We start from the raw sequence: 7,875 nt of genomic DNA on the forward strand, positions 1-7,875 counted from the left end.
TGAGTTCAGAGTGTGGAGGTTGAGAGGGGGAAGGTTATGGTGAATGGACGAGGCTAAGGCCATGAGGCAAAGCAAAATAAATGGGAAGAAGTCACAGAGGCCATTACGCCGGTACTAAATCATCCCGACTAAAGACTTAATGATTCACACGCCCACCAATTTTAGCAATGCACCTGCTCCTAATACTTGGCAATAAAGATTATAGATTCCTTTTTGAGTGCTGCCTTAGGACATGGCAACATGGTGGTCTAGACAATTCACAAAATTAACATATTAGTCACTAACTTCATTAGCTGACTTTCCATTATAAATTGGCAAGTTATCCGTATCCTAGAACTCCACCAGTGTTTGCACAGTGATCCAGCTTTGACAAAAAACCTCACAGGTAGCCAAGACAGCAGTCTTTTGTTATTCAAACACAGAGCAGAGAAGCAGGAAAGTGTTCTCCATGCCACTAATGCAGCACTTGAGTGGTTCTGGAAGAAAACAATGAAAGACTGTGTTTATAAGTGCTGGAAAAAAGAAACAGGTCCGGACAGAAAATAGCTCTCCAGCCAGTTATTATAATATTTAGATGTCTGGCTTAAGGAGTGTTACCATGAATTAATCATTGCATAGCATAACTTATTTTATTCCTCAGAGCAACTGCATCCTGTTCCTGATGAACCGAAGGAGGAAATGAGACTGTAAAAGACAACGTAGGGCGAGGTGGTGTGGACGCACGGAGCAGGGAGAGGAGGTTAAGGTTTTCCTTTTTTTTCAGAGAAATCCGATCACAAAGGAAGGAGTATTAAGACCTTATGTTCAAACAGAAGATGAGTCTTTGATTGTAAGCCAAAAAGATTCATTCAACAGAAAGCAATTAAAAAAAATAAGAATACAGTACTGCGAAAATGCACGACTGTGTTTCTGCCATAACAGTCACCTCAACATGCTTGACTGGTGCAAGTCCTGAACACATGTCTGATCTGGCTGGTATAGTGGTGCATTCCTTCCACGCAGCACTTCCTCTCCACACAGGTATTTCCCAGAAGCGATCCAGAACTGTCAGAGACACAAACCATGACGAACCCACACGCAACCTTTCCTTCAGCTCCAATCTTGCCCTGCTTCCTCCTTCTGAAATTGACTGGCAGGTTAGTGATCAAGTCTGAGATCTGTTTGTTAGGAAAATCTGTTAGAAGGACAGAATGACAGGCATGGCCATGGGTGAATGAGAAAATTCGAAGCGGTGTTAGGGGGGGAAATCTCTGCTGAATGTTTTACATAGAAGCTACATTTTAAGTCTGCGCTGGAGTAATCCTTAAATCTTAATTAAGTGACATTTAAGTTATAACATATAACTCCCATGGAACCTGTACTAAAAGTGTGTTTTCTTTTGTGATGAATAATTCAACAGCAAATTATAACTGGTCACTGTCTTGCTTCGTTGGCTGCACTTGTGCTTCTCAGACTAATCTGGTCTTAGTTTCCACAACACCATATACTCTGTATAAAACTCATTTGAAAAAAAAAAAGACAGACAATGCAGACAGATTCTTATGTAGCAGTACACTGGCCAAAACCATGGCAGTTCCAACACCATTGCAACATCATGACAATTTGTGCCAAGTTCAATCCATTTATTCATTTATTAATTCATTTCTAATCAGTAACTGCTTTATCCTGGTCAGGGTCATGGTGGATCCAGAGTCCATTTCGGAACATTGGGTGCGAAAGTGAGAAAACACCATGGATGGGACGCCAGTGCATCTCAGGGCACCATGCACACACACCACACACACACACACACACACACACACACACACACACACACACACACACACACACACACACTGTTCCACACCTAGGGGCAGTTTAGTGTAGCCAGCATGTTTTTGGACAGTGGGAAGAAAGCCACAGGGAGAACATGCAAAATTCCAGACACTAACCAAAACTCAGGATCGAATCGAACCCAACCCAACCCATTTAGTGGTTCCAAAATGGCACCATAGCTGAAATGCTGCTTACTTTTTATACCTGCTGACTGGTTAATATTCAATTAACTTGCACACCCAATAAAATACAGTCCAACAATTACGTGCCTTTGTTTTCATTCATTTTAACAAATGTGCATTAATGTTAAATGCTTTCACAACATACTTGGACGTGAGCATGGCTGCTTAACTTACTTTTACCTTACTGCTAACTGACATCTTCTTTGCCTGTTTGTTGTTATCTTGCAAAAGAATAAAATTCCTCAATCCACAAACTCTGAGCATTCAGCATTTAGGATTTGTACCAGCGTCATCACTTGAATGTGCTGAAACTCTTCTTCGCAAAACACTGAGCACGCACATATCATTGCCTTGAAGCCTTTTTGTCTTTTCTCTGCACTAATAATGAGGATTCTCCAAACTCGAAACGTACCAGGATGTTTAACCTGGGAGAATACAGACCAGATTCCCACATTTATACCCGAGTGAAATATGACATGCTAGCGTGCTTTGTTTCTATACTGCGAGTACACAATGTGACATGTTCCCCATCTATTTGAAAAAAGTGGAATCAGATTGAAAAGAGTCATTCAAATGTCTTCAAATGTTTTGTAATATAATAAAAATGCTAGCAATATAGTTAAAGATAGGCCTGCATTATTTTCACCAGATTTATTTCCGTTCGTTAGAATATGTGAAGGTGGAGATTCATCCAAACTCCCACAGAAACACTCATCTGGAGTGTCTGACATTTGGTCAGGATGATCACAGCTTGCAATAAAACCAAGGCTCATTTTGAGAGGAGATGGGAGGAGATGCCATCCCTTGATTAAAAAAAAAAAATCCTGCCTGGTAAAGCTGTCATCTCTCTTTTCTATCCCTTCCATCAATAATATTGATATTTTAGTTCCATTTATATTTGAGATTTACCCCTTACGTTTTCTTAGACATATTAGGAGTTCATGTCAAAGCAACAAGTTACGACTGGGGCAAAGAACTACACTTTTCACTGTAATGGCATGGAGTGATTGAAGCATGCTGTAGAGAAAAAAAAAACACTACAACACAATCAAGATGCAGATGTGTAGTGGTATGATCACCAGTGTTAACTAGTGAAATGTATCTAGAATAAATATTAGTTGATAATCTTGATGCATTGTGCTGATCTTTATTTGTGCTAATATAAGTATTTAGTTAGTATATTATATTAAAAGTCTAGCTAACTGCTTCACATGGGTTTTTCCATCTCAGCTAGATTTTACACACCTCCTAACCGTTTATTTGAATCCAGTTGGTTTTATTTCAGTTTCAGTTTGAGCATTGTATAAAAGAAGTTAGTGACTTGCTACAGTGCTTATTTCCATATTGCTGATTTTTTACTATATATCAGTTTCACAAGTAAGTAATAAAACATGGCAGGGTGTGCTGTCATAGGAAAATAATCAACAACAAGCTGGTGCAATATGGCCTGCCTCAAAGCAGAGTCACTGTTACCACCCTGAAGTTGGTGTTATAGAAAAAAAAAAATCAAGTCCAGAAGTTTTTAGCACTTACATTCCCTGATTTTCTCTTTAAGTTAATAAGGCAGAAAAAAATGCAGCTTGTTACCAAGAAAACCGCAATGTCCTCTGTCTGGAGGACTTTCCATTGATGGAAATCTTAGAACAGCTTTGGCACAGCATGATAAAGCGCTGACACTGAGGACTTATTCCATAAATGTCCATAAACGTTAACTAAATGTCTCATAGAAACGATTATACATTATATGTATATTATAGATATACGTACACTATATGGCCAAAATGTTTGTGGATACCTGACCATCACAGCCATATGTGCTTTTTGAACATCCCATTGCAGATTTGGTCCCCATTGCTGTATAATAACCTCCACTCTTCTGGAAGGCTTTCCTCTAGATTTTGGAACATGGCTGTGGGGATTTGCCCATTGTAATGGAAAGTGTATTGCTACAGCATACAAAGACATCCTAAACAATTGTGTGCTTTCAACTTGGTGGCAACAATTTGGGGAAATCCCACTTATGGATGTGATGGTCGGGGATGCACAAACTTTTGGCCATATAGTGTACATTATATAAACAATTATAGAAACAATAACCTGGTAGAATGAGTGCATTAATATAAACCTGTGATTTGAATTCAGAGATGCCGTAATAGAAAATTAATCAACACTTTCTGACCAATCAGATTTAAGAATTCCACAGAGCTGTAGTATAAAGACCTACATCGTCATACTAGTTAGCCCAAATGCGAAAATGTCAAGATTTTCTTAATAACAAGCTATAAATTCTGCCTATCAAGATAATACCAAGCTATAAAGGTTTGCTTAATAGTGTTTTATCCAACTATGGCAGCTTGATAGCTTTCAAAATAAGACTAGGGCCAGGCACACAGCGTCAAATAGACTTGTAGATTTCTTTGCTTCACTTACTTGCACCTGAACACTGTGATGATAATTGTATAAATGGTACAAGGTGCCAGACGGTGCACATAAACTTTTAGAAATTTTAGAAGACCCCGCCAGAACTCTAAACACCAGGACCACTTCCTGCGCCAGCTCTACCGGTAACACACCATGACTGGCTGGCCGTCTACACACCACACAGAACAAACGCAGCATTAAAACAGGCGAGAAGGAGCGAGGAAACAAAGGCTTCCAGTGTGTCTGCAGCAGAGCAGCTTGGAACCCATTAATAAGCGCTCGCTTTCCGCCTGTAGTCAACTCTCGCAGACCAGCAGTGCACGGGAGACCCGGACCGCGACCCAATGCAGACACGCTGTATATACTGTACCATGGTGCTAATTACTGCCAGACCTCAGAGAAGCTGTGCCAGCAGTATCCATGCTGCAGAGCTCCAGCAGTTCTCCATAACAGTGAATGAGCCAAACAGACAGAAGCTTGGAATAGAAGCCAACAGGGAAGGAAGTGGTCCTTTCACTCACACAGTGAGCAACAGAGCTGGCAATCTAATCTAATGGCAAGCTTTCACACAGCATTAGTGAAAGTTAATCTAGACTTCAGTTCAGAATTAAATTGACTACATGTAGATTAATTGAAGACTGGAACCCCAGCGTCCAAATACAACATCCATTTTAGGTGTTTACGACCCAATCAAGGCCACATATGCACCACACCAGGACGTAAAAGACTGAATTTGTATCCTCACATGTACCATTTGTGTCTTATCCAACACCCATTGGTCCACTAGTATTAATCAGGACCTGAATGCAAAACTCCACAGTTTTTTCAGACCAGCTAGCTTTACCTGCTTGGAAGGCAGGATGACTGCCAAGCACAACATCTGGCCATGAGCAAGGAACCCAAGTGCCTTACCTCAGCGACTTCCACTAAACAATGGCCCTCTCTCCACCCATATATCCTCTCTCAGACAAGCGTTCAACCCAGTGCCCACACACGTGGGCATGGCTTCCGAGTAGCACACTCTACTCAGGCTCTTGATCAGCAGTCTGCTGCCCATGATGGGCACCAGCCACAGAGAAAACTTTCGAGCCCTGTGGTGTTGTTGGTTTTGGATGAAAGCTATGCTTGGGTTTTTAAAAGTACCTAGAGGGCTCTTTGTTAAAATATCCAACAGGGCAGTTTGGTTCAATTATTTTGTGGCTGTAAAAGTACAAGCCTGACTGAATTTCTGCTATTTCGATTAGACCTGCCTTCAAGAGCACGTACGCAAAACGAGGTTCAGATCAATAACATCCTATTCACACATGAGCTTTCTATGTGGAAAAGTAGGGACTTTGGTTCCATAGCGTGCTTTTATGCAGACTATTGTTGCAAAACCCTACAGCTTAAAAAAATCTTAATCTTATTAAAATGTTATTTGTACAACATAATCCTCCTAAGCTTTCGAACCACAATCACCAAACTCCCTTTAATCCAAACACATTTTTTTCATCAATTCGTTCAGATTTAGTAACCACTTTATCCTGGACAGGGTCATGCGGAATTCGGAGTCTATCCCAAAAACACTGGGCAGGAGGCGGGAATAAGTCTGGAATGGGATGAAAACCAGTCCATTGCAGGGCACCATACACACTCATTCACACCTAGGAGAATTTTAGAATAGCCAATCCACCAACTCTTTAGGCTTTTGAACAGTGGGAGGAAACTGAAGACCCCAGAGAAAAACCCACGCATACACAGACAGAACATGTCGAACTCCACACTGACAAACCCCAAGCTCAGGATCAAACCGGCAACCCTGGAGCTGTGTGACGGTGGCAATGTTATTCACTGCACCACCATACCATGGCACCATACCATGGCACCACCCACTTTTTCCCTCTATCGATTTCACCACAAACAAAAATACCATCATGTTCAGTTATGTTTTACTTCGATGGCCTGATTGCAGAATAGTAGCTCAGTGGAGATCTAGAGCTGGACCACAGGTTAAGATCTTGTCAGGTACATTAGAAGCCCATAACGACCAAGAAACTACGTCACACAAAATCGAGCAAAAGCACTACCAGATGTTCAGTGTTATCCTGCTACCGCTGACTTTCGCCCCAAAGTGTGCAGTGCATAACAAAAAACTCAGTTTACAGCATGCGATATCTTATATTAATATCTTATGTTAACAGACATATCCTGCCATGGTTTGTCTATATGTCTATTAATATGCAACATCATGTATTATTGTAAGATTGAGTCTGATAGTGTCAAAATGATCAAAAGGGACTGATTTAGGATGTGTTCGGAATAAATAAACAACAAATGCATGTGCAACAATACTATACACATAGATATCAGTCTGATTTCATATGCTGGCAAGTGAAGTAGTCCACTGTAAGTCTTTTAAATGGCATGAATGAAATAGAAAGGATTGTATAAGAGGAACTGTTGCATGTATAAACCCCATCACCAAAAAAATTCACTGACTATATTTAGCACAGGAAAAAGAAAGTGCACAGGATTTTCCAGAGAGAGGGAGCAGCACCCTCTACCCGCATCAACCAGCATCTCACCTCGTCTCAGTTCATCCACTGCTGCAAGCAAACCACCACCAAACACAGTGTGCATGCAAATAAAAGTGCCAAAAGCGTGACAGATCAAAAGAGCAGACAATAGATTTTTTTTTTCCCCAAAAAACAATTTTCCAGTCATTGCGCAATGGATTGTACATCAATATTTTAAATGCATGCCTGTGTGAACTGCATATCAGCCCAACATTTAAAGATCCCAGCAGTGCCAAGAAAGCATCGTTTTTACATTTACATTAAGCTCGTGATGGGAAAGACGCAAGAGGGACGAATGCGCAAAGTGCGCACAGACCTGGAGATGTCAATGAATGAGAGAGCGCGCGCGCACGCGCGCGCCCGCAGGAACGGGGGTTATTCAGGGTCACAGTAGTGCGCAAATCTCCAAACTCACCATCAGGCTTCATCTCTGAGAAGCGCCGAAGTGTTGCTGAAATGTAATCCGTTTTTTTTTTTTTTTTTTGCGATGTCACAGCGAAAGAGTTCAACCCAGCAGCAGATAGAGCGCTCTGTCACCGTTTCAGCTCGCCCTGTATATATATATGTGTGTGTGTGGGTATGAGTGTGTGTTGTGTGTCGTGTCCTATTTCTCTGCGTCCGAGCTCTGAGTGAGTGAGTGAGTGAGTGCACTCTGATCAGCAGCACTAAAGCCGGAGCATTGGCTGTACACGCCCACCTCTCTTAAAGGCGCACAGCTTTTTATACTCCGCCGACGCATTTGACTAGAAGACTTAACACTGTCAGAACTGACGCATTAGAAGCCGGGATGCGCATGCGCAGAATCTGTCATTCTTTCTGCATAAATTATAATGATATAACCCTGTGTTTTTAGTAAAATATCCCTGATAGGAGAACAGAGACAGAAAAAAGAAAAGAAGGAA

General features: G+C 41.3%; 1 protein-coding gene across 2 annotated transcripts in view; it reads right to left on the reverse strand.

Moving 5' to 3' along the window:
* The window catches only part of daam2 (dishevelled associated activator of morphogenesis 2), a 104,258-nt gene extending 96,633 nt beyond the window's left edge, over positions 1–7,625 (reverse strand). For both annotated transcript variants that reach the window (XM_053237492.1, XM_026944154.3), the window contains exon 1: positions 7,389–7,625. The gene's annotated coding sequence lies outside the window, so the exon portion shown is untranslated. The remainder of the gene's footprint in view (positions 1–7,388) is intronic.
* Between the last annotated feature and the right edge of the window lie 250 nt (positions 7,626–7,875).

The sequence above is a fragment of the Pangasianodon hypophthalmus genome, chromosome 10 (genome assembly GCF_027358585.1).
Source record: "Pangasianodon hypophthalmus isolate fPanHyp1 chromosome 10, fPanHyp1.pri, whole genome shotgun sequence".
In the NCBI taxonomy this organism is placed as follows: domain Eukaryota; kingdom Metazoa; phylum Chordata; class Actinopteri; order Siluriformes; family Pangasiidae; genus Pangasianodon; species Pangasianodon hypophthalmus.